Genomic DNA, 20,747 nt, shown 5'->3' on the forward strand with positions numbered 1-20,747 from the left:
CAGCGTCTTATCAGCTAATGGCTCCTAATAGATCATAATATAAAAACCATAAAAAGTCTAAGATTTTCTTCTTACAGCTACTTGTGTCTGCCCGTTGTGTGTGTGGTCAACATTATTAAAAAGAGAAAAATAAAAATAATATATGTTTTTTTTTTATTGTGTTCTGGAATTGATTTTAATACGTGGTTCGAGCTCAGGCTTTACGATAAGCAAACTTTACGAGTTGAACTTACAAATTCAAACATAATATTCGATTCATATAATTGGAATTTAATTTGATAATATTTTTATAGCCGTTGATCATAAAAACAGTCTCTTTGTATTGAAATACTGAAAAACCTGCTTGCATATTCCTGATAATCTGTTGTGTATTTCGTTTGATTTTACGAGCACAAAAACAAATTCTTGCCAAAAAAAGAATTAGAACTTTATTGATTTGCATAATATTGTAGACCGTGGATGCAGTTTAAGTGGGTATATTAAGCGCAAGTTCATAAGCTTTGAGCTTTCCTTAAAAACTCGATTCGCCATGTCCTAATATTTTATTCATAGTAATAGAGTTTTAATTAAGGCTGAGAATTACTTTAAACATTTCAACACTTTTAAGTAGAATGAAATATAAAATTATTCGTTACATTTACCAAATTCTCTGACAAGCTCTGAGAGTTTTAATGTGATTTCAGCATTTGCCAATTGTTTTTGCTCAGCATAGGGTATCTTGAAGTTGCACACTCAGCAGCTCCTCAGCATGTTTTGACTCTTTCGGGTGGGGTCTTTCGGCTGTGTGTCTTCATCGCTAAACGATTCGTTGTGCCATCGTAAAAAACGAGAATACAACAGTCGTAAAATCATATCTGAAAAGAGCCCCACAACTAATGCAGAGCTGGTTTCAAAGTTTGAAGACACATTAAAATTTCGCACCTGTCTCAAAACTGACAGACGATCGCTCAAGCGAGTTGTGACTGTGGCTGGGACCAGCGTTCGTTGATCAATCCCTTGCCCTACAAACATTTTATGACCCAGTGAAAAAGAAACGAAGAGCCTCGGATGCTCATAAAACCCATCTTTGAATCGACTACGGCACTTTAATCGTTGACTTATGTGACATTATTGATCGTTAAAGCCGCTACCTTTGCAAAGAGGTTGCGTTTAGCGTAATTTTGTAATTTGTTTCTAAATCTCGACAACAATATGCTACTTAGAATGGTCTACTATCAGCTAGAAAGATCCATCTTGGTGGTCCACACTGAACTTTTCTCTGTTGACTGGTTCCAAATTTCAAAAGATATTGCTTTTAATGATAATCTATGGAGTTGAGCTTTTATTTTTTATGTCGCCAGGTTTTATGATCAACTTTTATGATGTGCGATGACTTAGATATTGCCTTGAACTCGATTTCATTTTGGGAAACTGTGTGGTACTTATAACGGTACCGATTTTATAGTTGTTGGCTTTTTATTTTATTTCTCTTCAAAATATGACATGTTTAATGAAATGCAACTAGAAAGCTCGCATCGGCCCTAAGCTATGGTCGAAGTGTTGCCTTACATGTCATTGATATGCCATTAAGGGATATTACCAAACCCTTCATTAGTTTTGAAGCTGGTTTTTAGCTTAGTTTTTACAGATCAAATGCTTTATTTGCGATAAAAGCCGGAAAAGGCTTAAAAAAGGCAGATGTTAAAAACAAATAAGCTAAAAGTACAAATTGCTGTAGAGAAAACAATATTAAACACGTCAAAAAATAAGAGAAAACTTAAATCTGTTTTAACCATTTTATACGTGTCCACTATTTGCAAAACTTCCTTTATTTTTTGATTATACAAATCCCAGTTTTAGCGAGACATTATTAGGCGCATATATATTGCCAAGCATTATCTAAAGCAATTTGGTACATAATCCGTAGGAAATAGGTTTGAAGTCGCATTAATACTTTAACCAGACACTCAATCTTCAGATTGCTTTTGATTTACATTACAAATTTAAGTAACAAGATCTTAAAGCAGACTTTGATCTTTTGCTGTGACTGCGACACGAAATAAATATGTTAAGAATCCAGGCAAAGACAGGGACAGCAGCGCAGCTGGTGAACTCCACGGGGGTTACGCAGGGCGCTGTCCAAATTTTATTTATCCATATAAGGTGACATTTGGGAAAATTACCTCACGAAAAAAAAAATTAAAAGAATGCTGTGTTTAGTAGGCGTCGCCTTGGAAAAGCCGAAGATTTAAATCGAAGCCCAATTTTAATCCAATATTTTCATTGACTACGCAATAGGCGATCGAGTTGTATGTTAACTTCTTTGACATGGGTTTTATGGAACTGGTCCGTTCTGTGTGTGTGTGTGTGTGTGTGTGTATGCGTATGTGAAGTGTGAAACGACACGCATAAAAATCGAAATACATATTATTTATGAGGTTCATCAGGAGTTTACGATGGCACAAACAGGCTCTCCGGGCCCATTCACTGCGCGCCGTCGACAAAAAAATACCTGACCAGGCCATAAAAATTATAAAAATAACGTATGCGTCGCTCCCTGCACACCCCATGCCTACTATCGAAAGTCGGTTGGCCACATGCTGTGTCAAGGGCCCAATACCCAGGCACAGCCCAAAGCGCAGGATCCCGATTTGACACAGCAACCAACCAGGCCGTCTGCCTCGGCTCAGACTTCATGACGTCCTCGCCCAAAGTGCGCCCCGTTGTAACGAAAGTAAATTTTTCATAACATGCCTCGACTGCAGCCAAGATCGATAAATATTTCTGCTGCAGGTAGTCGCACACCTACGCACACCTACATATACTTGGGTGTGCGCATGTGTGTGTGTGTGTGTGTGTGTGTGTGTGTGCGTGCGTGTACATATACATGTGAATGCATGCAGTGTTGCAAGCCCCTTTTTTCTTGCCGGCCAGACAAACTGGCAGCATCATTAGCAGCTGCGTCTTGCTGTTGTTGTAGTCTCAATGACAAGCCAAAATAAAAATATTCGAATCGAGGGAAAACAGATAAACGTAAAAATGTTAAAATATAAATCTTTATGCGGCTTACTGGTTTATATATCCTCACAGCTTACAGATTTGGAGTATATATATATATATATATATTTGGGCAGAGTTACAAGAGTTACATGCAAATTGAAAGATAGAAGTCATCCGGAAACAAAGATACAAAAAAAATTGGTTTGAAATTACAAGTTTAAGTAGAAGAGGAGCTCTCTTCAGGAATCGTATGTTAGTATGTTATAGATTCTTCAGGAATCGTATGTTAGTATGTTATACCCGTTTACAAATATTTTTAAAAATTAAGAAAAAAATTTGTTTTTTACTGGTGGTTAAGCCTGGGATATGGGTTGCTTGCAAAGTGAAAGATAGTAGTCATTCGAAAACAAAAATACCACAAAATAGGTTTGAAAATTCAAATTTAAGTAGAAAACGAGCTTTCTTCAGAAATTTGGGTTATAGCCAGTTTACAGTTTAGAAATAAAATTGTATGCTTAGCATCACGGGAAATGCAAAAAAAAGAGGCCTGGAAAGTTGTAGACGAATGTATTAAACTTTTCCTAGCCTTGAGACAAAATAAAAAGTTTAGGACGATTATGAGAATCTTCGAATCGGAAAGAGCCCGAGACGAAACAAAAGGTCCGAATCGGAAACAGCTCGAGATGAAATGATAGGCTTAGAATAAATTTATCAATTACTCCGACAAATTTGAATAAAACGAAATTTGTAGAATTTATACTTTTTTGAAAAGAATAAACAGTTGAGAAAAGTAAAAAAGTAAAAGCACGTCCGCATGGGAAAGAGCTCGAGACGAAACAAAAAGTTAAGAACGAATCTGTAAAACGCTTCCGAACTGGGGAGAGCTCGAGACGAAACAAAAAGTTTATGACAATCAAAATACCAATTAAAATAAAATAAAATAAATAAAAAAAAAAAACAATCACACAAACAAAAATTAATCAAAAGGAGAGATATATAAGATGTCTTGCCAGGGCAAGGCCCAAAGCAGAAATGAGCTATGCTAAAGATGCTCGCCCTGAGCTGTACAAAAAGAGTGTTGGGCAGCTGTTAAAGCTATAAAAGTATTGACAAACGATACATTTTAGGAAAAGCTCTAGTAGACAAAGGTGTTATTCGATAAATGGTAATTTTAATAATCAAAGTGGGCTGCATAGTGTTGCATAACAGAGGCAAAAAAATTAATGCTGTGATTATATTTTACCGAAATTTTATAATTTACAATGGGCTCTAAAGTTCTAAAGATAGAGCAGAGTTTGTAAAATGGATTGACACATTTACCTGGACATCTGCTGTTGTTGTTAGTATTTCCACTGCCATTGGTCACACTTGAGTGCAGTCACATTCACAGCAAGCACTTGAGAACTAACAAGCATGCGCTACTCTTTTCCCATACCCCAAATAAAGATACCAACTCACACCTCTCAAGTGACCATATATATGTATAAACACATTATTGCTGTTTGTGTAAGGTCAGCGTAAAAACCTCAGACAAATGCAAATAGAGCCATAAAGGTAGAAAATATATTTGGCTGCCCTTTGGCCCTTTGGCGAAGGTGTCAAGTGTTCCGTGGAAAGAGTCGAAAAGGTCAAGTACTCAACTATGCGCCTGTACCCTAAGCAGTTCGTAAGTCTAGGCAAATAAATAAATAAATAAAGCGCCAAGAGTTTGGCTGTCAGCTACATATGAAAGTTGGTCGAGGCAAGGGCCATGGGTAAACGGCTATAATTTGCATAAATCGCTTTAATTGGCACCGGCTGTCGGCGTCGCTCATCAAAAGGATAATATCCTTACGATTTTTAGCAGCGCAAGCAGCTAATTAGGCGCAAATGCGCCTCGCGTGCGCTGCCAATCGGATTGCGGCAAGCAATTTGGTAACTTTATACAAATTAAGCAAATGTTGCAAGCTCGACCTAGCACGTTGCCACGGCTTACACGCAGCTTAAGGGTTAGGCAAGCAGCCAACGCCGAACAGCACCTACTACAACCCACACACGCAACCACTCAACCACCTAACTGGCAACTGCAGTTGCCATGGTGGCCAGCGGCCAATTAAAATAAATTCAGTTCTGTGGGTTCTGCATCAACTCAGATCGGGGCAAAGATGGAGATGCTTCGATTGAGATGTTAAGATTTCTTTCTATACCCTGTAACTACTGGCAATGGGTTAAAAGGGGTATTGAATTATGTAACAGACCGTGTGAGGCAAGTTTTCGTTTAGCCCCTTAGGGTTTGCTTGCCTGCCCATCTGTCCGTCAGTCATTAAAGTTGGTATGCAGATGCCTAAGCACCTTATCTTACTAATTTAACTTAAAATGTTTTTAACCCCTTCCCGCTCCTCTTAAAACGTAATTCATAGAAATATCTAAATATTCAGAAGTTAAATGAGGTGTGTACCACATTCAAATAAAAAACTCACTTAGATTTCGAAACTGGAACAGCTGAAGACAACAAATTTAATTTGTCTTTTTTCAAATGTTCTTGTTCTTGATCACTTTTTCCTTATACCCTTCGAATCGATAGTTATCGACCAAACCCACTTTTATACCATCTGTTGATAGTTACGACCTGGAAAAAGGGTGTCTACAAGTCGAACAAGCACGATCACAGCATTCTTGCTGGCATTTTGAGTATGTATGCCAAGTTGATAGCCTACACTTGGACTGAGTCGCAATCGCAGTCTCAGACCCAGAGCCAGACCGACCTCGAGTGTTGTGGTCCACTTGAAATTATGCCGAGAGACGCTCGAGTGCGCACAGCCGCCAATAACCACGCACAACACTCATCCAAGCGACCACAAACAACCCTCGACAGTAAGCACAACAGCAACAACAACAACAACGATAACTACAGGCACTACAACAACCTGAACCTTCGGGTCTGGCACTCGCATAAGGGTTGGGGCTTACATTGCGTTTCGCCTCGTTTTCAATCAAAGCTGCGCACTGCGATCTTTCTACTTGGCCTGGTCCAGGGTTTGAATCGGGTTTCCGGAATCTGTCAGTCAGTCAGTTGCAGCTTTAGCTACGCATCGCAAAATTGCCAGCAATTAAGTATTCCATATACGTATTTGTGTTTTCTAGTATTTCCTTTTTATTTCTATCCTCTTTTTTTTTATGGGACATGTGCATTGTTGGCATAATTATAGGCTTAGCGCAAATTATTGACAAGTGAATTAGAAAATATTTTCGTTGCGTTCTCCATTGTGTTCCTTGTTTAATGGAGCATTGAAATGTAAAATTCGCTTACTATGGGCGAGAACATATTTTGAGTCATTGGGGTGAAAAGTTTTCAAGGCCTAATGCCTATCAAGTTAATCTGTGCTTACAATAGATAAGCACCAAATCAACTTCTTAAATAAGCCTTCAGCTTGACAATAATATACAATAATTATTTAATTTAATAATCTTAGTTAAAACTTCTAAATTTAAAATAAAAAGTAAAAATTCAAGGTCTCCTTACGAGTATTTTATATCAACTTCCAAGCGACAGGAAATCGAAAGAACAAAATTTCTATCCTAAGCGATTACTGACATAATCCTGCTTCAGTTTATTCTCTTGTTCCGAATCATGGTCTAATTGTATATGAAAACAAAAAGTTTTCTTTTGAACCAATTGTTCTCCGGGTTCCATTCATGAATACGTTTTTCAGCGGTTTTGCAAATTCTACCGGCAACTGTGGAAACTTAGCGGAAATCTGTTGCATGAAACTTTTTTGTTTACCATCGGATTGATAAAACTCATTTTGAGAAATCTTTGTTAAAATTTAATTGATACGTTTTTGGCAAAATTCACCGCTCTTGGATGGAAAACGCGGGTCAAAGGTTTAATAAACAAAAGATTACTTTTCGGCTTCAAGTTTCTCACCAAAACACTAACATGGGTGGAAATCATTTTGATTCACACTTTTGGTTCTTTATTCGATGGACTTAAAATATAGTTTTGATGAAAAGGCTGTATTCAAAATGTTAAGCACAAAACTTGGCACGGGCAATGCCAAGGTATACCCGCTAGTGTACATATGCATATATAGTTTAAACATTTTCAAAATATTTATAAAAATATACATTAGAAAAATGCTATCCAATAATGTACTAATGATTTCCAAATAATACAATTACCGAATTTAAACGACACTTATAATATATATAATATAATTTATTAGATATTTATTATTTAAGGACTATCGTGTTTTTTCACACCATAGACAAGAAAACTTGATATATTGCTAAATTTCGTAAAAGTAATTATTCTTCTTTTTTACTAGTTGTGGACAGGTTGAAGACCCTTCAGCTTGAAATCCGTATAGTTCACTAAAAGTTATGCATATGCATGCCGAATGATATTTATAGCTTTTAGTCGGATTCCTAAATCATCGGGTCGCGCCTTAAAACAAACGCAATAAAAAATTCAAATTTAAATGTTTAAAGAGTTGCCCAAAAACAAAAAATAAAAATCCACAAACTATAAAATTGAAAAACCAAATATCTGTCAAAATGTTTATTCATAGCTCACGTAATTTATAGGCCCAAGCAGCACTTGGTACGCAGCCCAAATGCCTGAACCCAGATCCAAATCCATGCCCAGACTCAGTTGATATATACATATATATATATAAATATGGGTATATGCATATATATGCGCTGCCAGATGCTGCGTTGGGGTTGTTTTGCCCGTGGTAAGGGGCGTTATGTTGAATGCAAAAATAAAGGATACGCTGGCTGTATATATAATCAATTTGCCTGCCGTGACGTCATCATGACGAATTTACACTTTCTGCGTGTGAGTGTGTGTGTGTGTGTGATTTTCACTTTTCGTCGAGTTTTCGAGTTTTTCGCCCCGCGTATGCAGCAGCTCAGTGAATTTTGGATGGACAGTGGAACAGGCCTACAACATTCAATTCGTTACGTTTGTTATACATTTTATTCCACTCCACTCCAGCTCACCCCCCTCTTAACTTCTGTCTGTATGCGTGTGTATGAGAGTGTGTGTGTGTGTGTGTGTGTGTTGGCTGAGGTAAGTGCTTTGGACTTTTGGATTTGGGCCGCTGCCGATAGACTGTGACGTTGACGGCAGCGGTGACTATGTAGATTTTTATTTTTTATTATTATTTGGTTTTTTTTCTCTGTATATATTTTTTTTATTTTTATGGCGGCAGCGTAACAAAATTCTTATGAATATTAATTGGCTCGCTGTTTGCGTTGGTTGTCACTCAAACAGCTGAATTGGTAAGTGGATGGCATAGTTGGGTTCCATTTCGATTTTTTACGGTTGTTTACAGCTTGGACAGGTTGCTTTACCCCAATGCTTGAATAAAACCCAAATATATTGTACTGCGTTTCTCAGTTGCTCTGCGCAAAGAGTAATCAAACTAATCTAGCTGAGGCCCTTAAATTTAGATAAAGAAACATTGGCTTGTGAAACAGTGTGTTTTTAAGAGTTTTTTATTGCTTTCAACCTGAATACTAATATGATCTCTATCGCGGATAGAAAAATATTTTTATACTATAACGAAAGCGATTTTCCCTGAGCGGTAATCTATGAAACCTTCAAGCGAAATCTTAGATTGAACAAATTCAACTTTAAGCCTTGGTATATTAATAATATAACGCAAAAGCTATCAAGCCCATTTTGAATATCAAGTGAATATTCCGTTTTTATTATGATATTCCCATCAGCCGTTTGGACGAATATTTAATATAGTTTGAATTAAATCATTTTCTCATGTTAAGGCCATATCAAACCCCAAACGATGCTTTACCCTTTAACACCTTTCGGCGTGTTTCATTTATAACGTGTTAATGACTGTTCCCATGGCAGCAATTTGAATGAACGCAATGAATATGACTCATTTTATGAAATATTCACATCCTCATAAGTTTTTAGACCAGTATCAATCGCATGACAGACAGCGCACAGAGATTCTCACACTCTGCGGTCTCAGGTCTCGGCACTCGCTATCACGAATTCATATTTCATATCAACACAGTGAGTAAAAAATTAATGCGCCCACACAGTGCCAGCCGTTCCCCATACTTTTAGGGTTGAGCACGGACTGACGTCTGACTGGCTGCTGTCCAACATAATCTACATCAATGCGTGATGGCGATGGCGATGATGTTCCTGAATGCTGACTGAACATTAGACCGATGCAAAATGCCACTGTCTATCCAACAGCTGGCGGGAAAACTACAAAAAAAACGGACTAGCCAGATAAGCTGATGGAAAAAAAGATATCCTAGAAACCTCATGATTTTCAAGATAAGTAGAGAAGCAACAAGAATTGTGTTTCAAATATAAATTTGGGCTCTTAGGATTTTAAATTAAATATTGAAGAAATTAAAAAGAAAATACAATAATAATAATAATATTAATAATAATAATAATAAAAATAATAAAAATAATAATAATTATAATAATAAAATAATAATAATAAGACCCATTAACAAGACAATAATTATAATAATAACCGATAACACTGACAAGAAACTAATAAGTAATAGCAATAAATAAATATTAAAATGCACACAACTGAATAATTAATAATTTTTTTTTTATGCTCATAAATTCGCTAATCCAATTTAATTAATTATTTATATATTTGAACAAATGCAACTGCACCATAATAAATACATGAAAGGGTATATCTGCAGAGATTGCCTACAGGTATGTTCTGTTAGTATAATTATCTCGCGTTCGGCCGCCCACACAACACATGAGACGACACCTGAGTCTGCATTTATGGCCCAAGGCCCTGTTGATAGCACGTCTCTATTTCTATATACATATATAGAAATATATATGAACGTATTTGTATATCTCTGAGCACCCAACACAGACAGTTGCAGGGTTTTTGTTATGTTAATTGGCATTTGCATGTGCCCAGCTACCAGATACCAGTTGCCAGTTGCCCTGTCAGCCCCTGGCTACGTTATGAGAAAAAATGGAAAGGGAATCGAGAGAGAAAAAAGTGTACAAGTGGCAGACAGCCTTTAAAACGCTTAACCAAACAAGAGCTAAAATAGTTTCACTTTTTTCACGTTGGGGCCAATGCGAATGCCAAGGAAGCCCCATTTCAAGTGGAGTGCGGAATGTCGCCATTTTCTGCCAGTGCTGCGAATGGGAATGTGAATGTAAATGTATGTGCGTGTGCATGTGTGTGTGCGTGTGGAACACTGTACGGGCTCATGGTGTTTGTGTTGGCTGTTAAACTCAGCGCTATTAAAGGCTAAGGCCGACTTTTTGTCAGCCATTATGATGCGCACCTTTTGTGCCTCATGTGTTGTTGCTGTTGTTGCTGCAGTTTTCTAGGGAAACCCTAGCATACACACACACACACACACACGCAGACATTCAGGTCGGCCCCTCGACACATTCATGAAATGTATAGCATAATAAATCTTTACTAGCACACACATACACACACACACGCACATACACGGCTAGGGGCATATATTTTTTTGCTGACTGCTTTGCAGGTAGCTGTGAGTTTTTGCCACCTTTGCCACAGGATGTGACAGGCAGTCGTAGGAGTTGCTTCTATCCATCGTCCTGGCTTGCGTGCCTCTTCTCAGAACAAGACACACATCCACAAACGCACACACACACACACAACTAGATGGCCTCGCATTTTTACGTACCATTTTACGATTTTGATTTTTATCAACTCTTGTTTTCTCAGTTTTCCTTTTTTGCGGTATTTGAATTATTAGACAATGCCTTCGCTGCCTGGGTAATCATTGCAGCGACTACTGTGCACTGGGTTTTTCACATATTTCCCAAGTTTTCTTCTTGCGGTTCGTTTGATTTGGACAACTGCTTATCGATGGTTGCATCGCCAGCGATAAGATTGGCCTCGCCCGATCGCACAGCCCCGCTGCCAGCCGCTTCGCAGACTGCCTGTCGCGTTTTCTAAGGAAATATATGCGGTTGCGGGTAGAAGAAGATAAGATGCAATGGATCGTATGGAAGAACGACTCGGTTATATTGTGGTCTAAAGGCGTTAGCATTGGCAGCTTAAGGCTCACCTATGCGAAAATACCTAAAGCAAATAGTCTTGGAAAATATCATTTGGATGTATACAATTTTCTTCAACTAACGACGGGCCAAATCAAAACTAAGACAATGCAGAAGATCTTCAAACATCTGTGTTGGTTTTCTTCTGCTATCACAGCAATCTTAACAAATTATTCCAATCAAATTATTTTTTTAACATTCCCCACTTCAACTCTTGTTGCATTTTTCTTCTCGTAAATCTTGGATTGAAAAGTACAGAGTATAAACGTAAACAAATCGAGAATTTCCTAAACAAATGCTCTCAAAATCTAGCAAAGACTTTAACTATTAAGCTAAGCACGAATTCTTAATTTACAGCATAATTGTCAAACGCGGGGATTCCAAATATATAATTTAATAAAAATTGTCCACTCAAGAAATATTGTACATATCGAGCGTATTGTATGCCCCGTTAAAACGTTTTTTTTTTGGAATAGCCAAGATACACTTATATGATTTTTAATCTGTTTAATTGAAAGCTTGAATCGATTTACCAAGTAGTCGTCAATTTCAATTTGGCAAGGTCAGTTAGTTGGCTTTCACACAGACCTACGACAAACTAACTGTACAAAGCGAACAAACTTCACTTTCCACAAATGTTAACAACAATTAATAGAGATTTCCCAAAGGCCGAGGCATTGCAACAGCGCGCCGATTATCAAAGCCTAACTAGGCACAGATCACAGCTCCCCCCGACTCCGACCAAAAGATAACCCAATACTATTTATGAGTTTTAAATTTTGAACAACGGCAACATTTTCGAAATTTTTTTTGGATCGAAACCAGTTTGGCGACGTTTGTTGTCAAACTGATCCATCGATTGATGCTGCCTAAGAAAAATAAAAAAAAAAATCGAAAAAAGGTAAAGCCAAAAAATATCATAGCCCAAGTGAAATAAAAAAACGCGTTGATTTTTAAGTGTTGTGCATAATTTTAAATATGTTATTTGAAAAGCCACGCGAATGACATTTGGTTTCTGCTTTTAAATTATTCCCGACGAGCGAGTCCAACAAATGTTACTGACAGTCGAGTTTTTTGTATTTTGTTTTTTGTTTTTGATTTTTTGTCGGTTGTTTTGTTTTTAGTTTTCGGCTTGCAAACTCTGTTGTCTGTCTAGCTGCCGGCTCTGGCGCTGCGAAACCGTTAACACCCATAATAAGTACCGCTATGTACCCCAATTTTGTGATGGCTTTAACCAAGCTGCCGCGTTTTTAATAGCCAACTCTGCATAATGGCCCAAACATTATTTTATTTATATATTTTTTTTTCAATTTTCAGTGAAATCGGCGAGCGTTTCTCAATTTCCAGTTTCGGATGCGCTTCGGTTTTTGGTGGCAATATTTCTAGTTTATTTGTAAAACGCAATCAGCGACGCGACTGCAACTTCAGATCGACTCTGCTTCTGGCTTCAAGTCTGAGGGTTTACATCATTGGGTTTGGGTCTGGGTCTGAGTCTGGGTCTGGGTCCGGGCGAGGGCGGAAATTATTTAATGGCGCGTACATGTGAACGCTGCTGTGCGGAAATCACGCACTGAATGTCTGCGTCTGCCTGGAAGCTGCGTTCCATTTTTTTTTTTTTATTTTATTATTTAATTTTATACGCTTTTGGAAATTTTATTAGCCGCCAGTAAAGGCGTTGCAAGCATGAAAAATATGTTGTTCTTTTTTTTTTGTTGGCGAATTATTTGCCATGTGTAAATTGAATTCGAAGAGGGAGAAGTGATTGGTGGGCGTTTTCTAAAGCTGTGGATGGGCCTGCCAACAGTTAAAAGTGGGTTGGGAAAAAGTCAAGTTAGGTTAAGAATTGTTTATCATGATAATAGTCATATAATTTTATTTTATTTTTTTGCAATCATTATAATAATATATTATATGCACAAAATGTTTACGATATTCAACTGAAATATAGCTATATATAAGAGACATAATATAAATCTTAAGCTGTTGTAAGATTTGAAATAAAAATATATCAATAAATAAATAAATAAATTCTCTGGCTAGCGTTTAGCATAATTTAATATTGGAACAAACATATATTCTTTTTACTCAGCTGAATAATACTAATCTTCCGAAAACAATTAACTAATCAACAAATGCAACACTAATATTTTTAAATGCGAATTATACGAGCTTGATATATACTTTCGAAAAATTCGTAAAACATTATGCTACATGCCTAAAGGCGCGCGTCTAGCTTTCGATCAAATGAAATCAGCGTCTAATGCCCCACAACAGTCGCTTTATCAATATTATGATTATTGAGCCAACAGCCGGCAGTTTGTGGGCCACTCTAATTACACTGTGACACCTGCTTGACGTAAGCAGCAGCAATAAGAGCCGGCGCACAACGCTGCGTATGAGCAATGCGCAATGCTTGCTAACACACTCATACACAGCACAATGCAGACAACAAACTGACACACTCGCCTTCAACTTGAATTGCCCACTTGAAAATTAGTTGCAAATTACCTACTTAAGTTTGTTTGCAATGACAGTAGCAGCAACTGTTGCTGTTGCAGTGGCAACAACTGTGGAGTGTCCATGCAGTCCAAAGACGCAACTTGGTCGACAAAGTCGATGGCATGTGCGCCATTGTTAGGGGCAAGTGTACGCCCAGTTAGTTGCGTGGCTGCCACGCCCAGCTCGTCCATAGAGTGTGTTTTGGACAAAAGTTTGTCCTATGCATTGGCACTTATGCAACGCTGCAATTGGACGGGCAGGTGCGGCGGCGGAGTGGCGCGGTGGCAACCTGTTATCAGGCAATCAACAAGTGCAATTAGCAGCTCTCTGAGCCAACACAATGTGCGTGTGGCAGAGCAAACAAATTGTTTAACAAAACGAGCAGCGCACAGCCAACAATTGGCGATATACACAAACACATAAATAAATATGTAAATATGTGGCTGTATCTGCAACTGCATTTGTATCTGTATCTGAGCTCAGCTCAGCGAAGCATAGAACTGTTCTGTTGCAGAGTCTTAGCCATGCTTGAAATTCTGGGAAGCGCATCCTTTGTCTAGCATAATGCTGCTTAAAAGCTATGTGGCCAGTGTTGAAAAGCAGCTGCCAGTGCACTTGACATCCTGCTGCACCCACTCCAACCCTTTCCCTATGGGTTTTACTTTCCTTGTAGATCGCGCCACCAATTCAATTTCCAATTGTCCTACCTCTGTGGATGTTGCTGAGTTCTTGCAACTGCTTGTGTTTTCTTTGCCACATTCAAAGCAATTTGTTGCGCAAACTCAATGCACCCTCCGCTTGCCACAGTATTGCAGCTTGTGTCTGTCTCGGACAGCAATTATTGGCCTATTAGTTCGGCTTAGCATTCAGCATATGGCAGACGCCTGACAAACGTGACTCGTTTCGTGTTGTTTTCAGATTGTAAACTGAATGATATTCCATGCAATTGAAATGTACTAAATGCCCATAAGAAGTTTATGCTCTTACATAAAGCTGATGCTATGTTAAATGGGATTTTTGCATTTGTTTACGATGTTTGCTTGTTTACTCACGTTGCGAATTATATAGACATATATATATATATATAAATGTTGGTAATTGTTTTCTATAAATTATGTTATTTCGATTAATTATATTTCAAATACACAAATAAAATTATCAATATTTGTAAAAACACAGCAATTTATAACCTTTTTATTGATCAATATTCAGGTTTACCTTGGATTGTTCAAAAAATAATAATTTCTGTTTAAAGCAAATTCAATTAAGCCAAAGAGGCTTTTGATTGTTAATGCTTTTGGGCCATGGAAATAATTGTCTGATTAATTTAAGATTGTAATTATCTTAATTAGCTAAGCCCTTTAAAAAATGTTTAAGCAGCCGGGATATCTTGCATCCACAGCAGCAATAAACAAATATTAATCAATTTAAATGTTTGTTTTATGCACTTACCATTTGTGTAAGTTGTCAGCTCCATCGAATTCATTCCAGCTCAGTTCCTGCATATACATAGTAGCCTGACAATTTCCAGAAGGCTGTATACTGAAATTGAACAAAAATTTGCTGATAAAATTATGGTCTATGCTCTAATAAGTAATAATATTAATATTGAGTACTACTAAATAATTGAGTAATATTAAGTACTTTTTATCTTAGAATAAAAATAAATTTAAAATTAATTATTTTAGTCACCTAAGGAAAACATTTTTTTTAAATAAATACATCAGAGAAAATGTTAGAAAATGTTACTTACAATTTAACAATTCTATTTCCCGACCTATTCCTAAAAATTCTCTCGTCTATAAGTATAAAATATGTAAATATGTGAAACATCTGCATGTTTTTTTTTACTACAATAGTCATATTTCAATTGTATTTAGTCAATTTCCATGCCAAATATTTACTCCACAAACGAATGTATTTGGCACTTGAGCCAAATTAGTTAACTGCCTAATGCGATGGCTCGAACAATGCCATAGAGACCACCAATTAATAGGCCAACAATTTACCACTTAAAAAGAGAAAAACTGCCTATAAAAAAAAGGAAAAGCGGATTCGAATCGCAGCTGTTGAGACGTGTTGAGCTAAACGCGTGTGTCAACAAACCGCAGAGTGACAGCGACATAATGAGGCGTGCAGGGGGTACATTTGCCTATGGGGCGTTTGGGGGGTGGGTGTGAGCCGGAGAGCTACTAGTATATGCGAATGGCCGGGCAGGCTGCACATTTGATTGACATGTCGCCGTCGGCTGGACGTTGACTTGCATGTCAATTAAAACTAACGACGGCGTGTGACAGTTGCCTGGACGAAGGATGAGGATGAGGATGGGAATGAGGATGGGAATGGGAATGTGAATGAGAATGAGGACGACAGTCAGGGCGCATGCGAATCACTGGCACACTTTAATAGGCTCAAAGTGGATTTTAATTTTATTTGATTTCATTTGATTTGATTGCACAGCCCAAGCACACGCCCAGCATGTGGCAGCTCAGGGGCGGTGGGGGATGAAGGGTGGTGGTTTTTACGGGCTTTCGACCCTTTACGGCATCTGTGCACGACTTGAGCTCAAGTTACGCGGCAGGATTACAGCGTGTTCTGTGGCAGACGCAGCTGCTCCCTCTCTCTCTCTCTCACTCTGTCTCCCTCTCTGTCTGCATTGGACAGGGCACGGGATAAGGCGCATTATTAGCGCTAGACTGCGGCAGGCGTACTGCCAAACTTTGCAGCTTTCCGAAAAACGCATTCCAAAATTCTCACCTACACAACCTGACGGGATTCCCACGCCAGTTGCTGCTGAGAATGAGAACTGCACCCGCGGGGCGACAAACGCTCTCGTTTGATAAATTGGGTGCCAAATTTGCCGCAAAGCTTGTGAAAAAGTTAAACGTACCGCTTATGGATGCCCAGCAGTCACGCAAAGATCGGGCTGAGATGTATTTTTTTCTTTGGGCCAGGTAGCCGGGTCATTACTTTATGAGCCAATTAATGAGATGCGAGCGCTGCCCGTGGGAGTGCCTCATGTGTAACACGCTGTAAACGCAAAACGCACAACTCTCAGCTCAACTCTCAACTTGGACAGTTCACAAACTGAAGCTGAAGCTGGAGCTGCTGCCCCTGACAGTTCGTGACTTGGCGCTATGTGAGTTATGGGGCCGTCGTCTGCACGCCAACAACGAAATTATATTTAAAAACACATAACTCAAGAGATTATCATTAAAAACTGTGGGCGCTCCACTCCACAGCTCCAGAGGCTCGAAGCGGACTGCGCGTGCGCAAAGCTCGAACGGAAGTCGTTAGGCGAAAGGCGACACGACGCGACGGTCGTCAGATATGGCGCAAATGCGTTAAGGAACCGCCTTAGGGGCACGTAGCCCATTCAAGGATTATGCGGCAGGACAATGCATGAATGAAATGTGCCCGTTGACAATAAATTGGTGTAGCATTTAAATAAGCAGTTCAGCACCTCTTAGGACCTCAGCACCTCGGCTCGCCACCTTAGGGTTATATTAGGTACACGCGTATCGGACTCTGATCTGTCTGGCATTGCCTCTGGCCATCGTTTTGCTCGTTTGGCTGTTAAGATGCTAATGCGTTTTCCTCTCCTCCTCTCTCTCTTTTTTGATAAAGCCTCTTTGAAAGTTACGACCCCTGTAATGCTATCGAGTCAGGGGGCAGCAAGGCGCAAAGTTACTTCTTGGCCAATGTCAGTTTGAGAGGTAAAGTGACATTATATATAGAAATGGCTTTAAAGAGGAATATACAACAAATTGATGGGAATAAGAAGTAATAAGATTTTGAATATAACCTAGTCAAGTATGTATTCAGACGTAAATGTATTTATATAAAAGATATCAATTTCATTATAAATATAGATAAAAGAAAAGCAAAAATAAAAATAATATTGCAAATATCAAAGAAAGTGAAACAAATGAAATTAATAATAATATCAAAAACATTATAAATATAATGTTTGATACTTTTTTGAGCCTCGGCTTCGACATATGTTCTTATTTATAAACAATTTAAATTTATACTTAACACATTTTTTAAATTTATATATATATTATTAGTTTGTTAACAGTTTGACAAGTATAAATAGATAAAATTCTATTTTTAAATTGATTAAAAAGATATATAAGAAAAAAAAATCTCAAAGTTTTTTTATAATTCTTATCAATCTTCCATTACTTGACTCAAGTTTTCATGTATGCATCTGTATAAAATTCAATGTTAAATTATTTTTAGGCTGCCTAAAGTTAACAAAAGTGTTTTCCAAAATATAACACTATAAGAACCCTGATAATTATGGAACATAATGGCACATACATGTACTATCAACATAATTGTAGCAGCAACACGTACACACAAATTAAAGCCTGATTGCGATTGACAGCCTGTCAGTCAGCTTTCGTTAGCTTTCGACTGAGTCATTCGTATCTAGAGAAGTTGAAGCGACAAGGTCAAATTGAAGCATTTAGATTAAAGACTGGCTTTAATCGCGGCTATAAATCCACAATCCACAAACAGTTGCATCTATCAGCAATTAGCGGTCTAGAAATCATTCTCATTGACAGCGTGACTTTTTCCAATTAATGAGATACAAAAGTATCTCAATATGTTAAGCACAGATTAAGTTAAGTGCGTCTCAGCTTCCAGTTGCCTGGTGAAATGCTGGTTGAAAGAAAGTTGAAAATATTTGGTTATACATGAATGATAAAGCGTTTAATATGCCATAAAAACGCCATCAAATCTCAAACTAATAAGTAGGTGGTCGCTGGCATATCAAAAAGAAACAAACGGTAAAAAAACGCTCATAAACAAATCAGCTGGAAATCTCGTCCTATTGTTATAGCCAGTTTTCGATGCTGGAATCTTGGCTGCCAACGGTATTTTGGCGCACGCTAAATTATTAGACTCAATTTGTTATAGTTTTTATAAACTGAAGAGTTCGATTTTAAAAGCCTTTAACATATTTTTATGTGTTTTGGGCTTTTTGTCTTCTTATAGGCTTAGAAGTGTGAAAACAGTTATTTTGATTTGAAATATACGATAATTTTTATAAATGATCTGTGTTTCATCTTTAGTCTGGCCGCTCTTTAACCTATTAATTTATTTGTTTGTCTTATGCTCTCCAAATTTAAATGCGCCCAATAAATTTAAGTCTTAGAATTAAATTCAATGCAACTTCTTTTGCTGCACTGGACCTGGTGATAAGTTTATGATGCTTCCATTGTTAAAGTGATGTCAGAGCCTTCTAAATAGATTAGAAAGGCTTGACTGCATGGAAATATAGAAAAAGATATTTTAGAAATTGTGCCTACTCAATTGGAATTCATTTCGGTTCAGCTCTATGAAAAATGCATTTAATTGTTTTTCTCTGGTATCCATATATAATATTAATATTTTAAATATTATATGACTAAAGAAAATACATTATATGTAATACTTTATACTTATCGAAGTAGTTTATGGAATTTTGCGCATTTTCTAATTATTTATTTGTTGCTCGTTTGTTTTTCTAGTATTAAATAATGTTTATTATTATTATCCTACAATTTATTTATATACTTAATTATATTTCTGCTATATAATTTTTTGATACTTTTCGGCCACAACAAATTTTCATTTATTAATGAAATACCCCAAATTAGTTTTTAAATGAAATAAAACGTTTTAATGAAAGCAAGCGTTTTATGTAAACTAAAATAATTAAAATATTAATTAGTTTATGTGGATAAGTAAGTTATTTTTCATAAAATGGGTCAAACTTGATTTCGTTCGTGTATGTATAAAATCTACTTAAAATAATGTATATAAAAGTCGTATGTAGCCATTATAAAGAATCTCGGCGCAGCCCAATTGACGGCCCAATCACGGCCCAGACGCATTCAGGCCTCACCTGTCTGTACGTTAAACCAATTAATTTGCAAGCTTATGTATTAACTGTTGTTTGTTGTGTTTATATACCGCACACGCACACACACACACGTGACTGTGTGTGCTGCAGACAGTCAACTTGGCGGCAACATATATAAGCAAATTAATTAAAGTTGCCACTTCAGTTGAATTTTCCAGGTGAGTGATGCGGAACAAATAATCAATCAATCAGCTCAGACACACACATGCACACTCACACACATACACATATATATATATATGCAGACAGCCACATGCAAAAGCTGCAGGGCACACTATCTAGGCAGCACAGGCGGCAACTTTTATGGCATTGGTCAGTCAGTCAGTCAGTCAGTCAGTCCATCTGTCCATCTGTCCATCAGTCTCTCCGTCCAGCCAGTCACTCAGCCAGCCGGGGCTTGTCATTGACGTCGCTTTGCCGGACATGGCGAAATGTTCAAAATAAGTATGTGAAAGGCTGTGTCTGAGTGTGTGTGTGTGAGTTGTGTGAAAAGCGTATGTAAATGTGTTCTACAATAACAACATATTAAAATTTGCACAGTGGTTGCATTTTAAGAAAATGGCAATACATTATATGCAATAATACCAATAAATATGCAATATATAGTTGATTCACTAGGTTAAAAATATGTCAAAATTGAAAAAATTGTATATACAATTATATTATACAATATAAATTATACCTAAAAAAAGGTTAAAATGTTAATTGTTAATTAGTCAGATATAATATATGTATTTGTAAGTCAAAAAATACTTCTTATTCTAGCTTAAAATATTTTTTATATATTATTTATATTTTTAAATACTTCGAATTTAATTAATAAACTTTAAAAATATTCAGTAATATAAAAATTGAATATAAAATACTTAGTTTTAAATGTTATAAATTAGATTTGATAAAATATAAAAAATATGGGTTAGTTTGACATAAAAAGTTGTATCAGTATAAAATCTAAATTATATAAATTATTTTAAGAAAATATACTCTTACATCAAAATGTTATAAAAATAATAATAATAATTTTAAAGAATAGTTTGGTCTGAATTAGAATGCAGTCAATTTTCATTAAGAAATAAATGTATTAAGCTTGTGGAAATTTTCGCGCTTTTTGCCCCACTGTGCATTGGTCAGTTTCAGTTAAATTCTGCTGCAGTTGTTGTTGCATTTATCTGTAGCTTTCGAGCTCATGCATATGTCTGCTCCGTTTCTGTCGAAGTCTGGGGCCTGGGATTTGGTTTGGATTTGGGGATTCGGTTGGGGTCTGCTATTTCGGCGCCTGGCTCTCGGCTCTCTGTG

General features: G+C 37.2%; 1 long non-coding RNA gene across 4 annotated transcripts in view; it reads right to left on the reverse strand.

The window, feature by feature from the left end:
- LOC135434285 (uncharacterized) overlaps positions 1-20,747 on the reverse strand; it is a 120,679-nt gene that overhangs the window by 15,019 nt on the left and 84,913 nt on the right. For all 4 annotated transcript variants that reach the window (XR_010437209.1, XR_010437210.1, XR_010437208.1 and 1 more), the window contains one exon: positions 14,987-15,076. This is a non-coding gene — a long non-coding RNA (uncharacterized LOC135434285). The remainder of the gene's footprint in view (positions 1-14,986; positions 15,077-20,747) is intronic.

This window comes from Drosophila montana, unplaced genomic scaffold (genome assembly GCF_035044405.1).
Source record: "Drosophila montana isolate Dmon_TW-CO22-7 unplaced genomic scaffold, ASM3504440v1 contig_3286_1, whole genome shotgun sequence".
Lineage (NCBI taxonomy): Eukaryota > Metazoa > Arthropoda > Insecta > Diptera > Drosophilidae > Drosophila > Drosophila montana.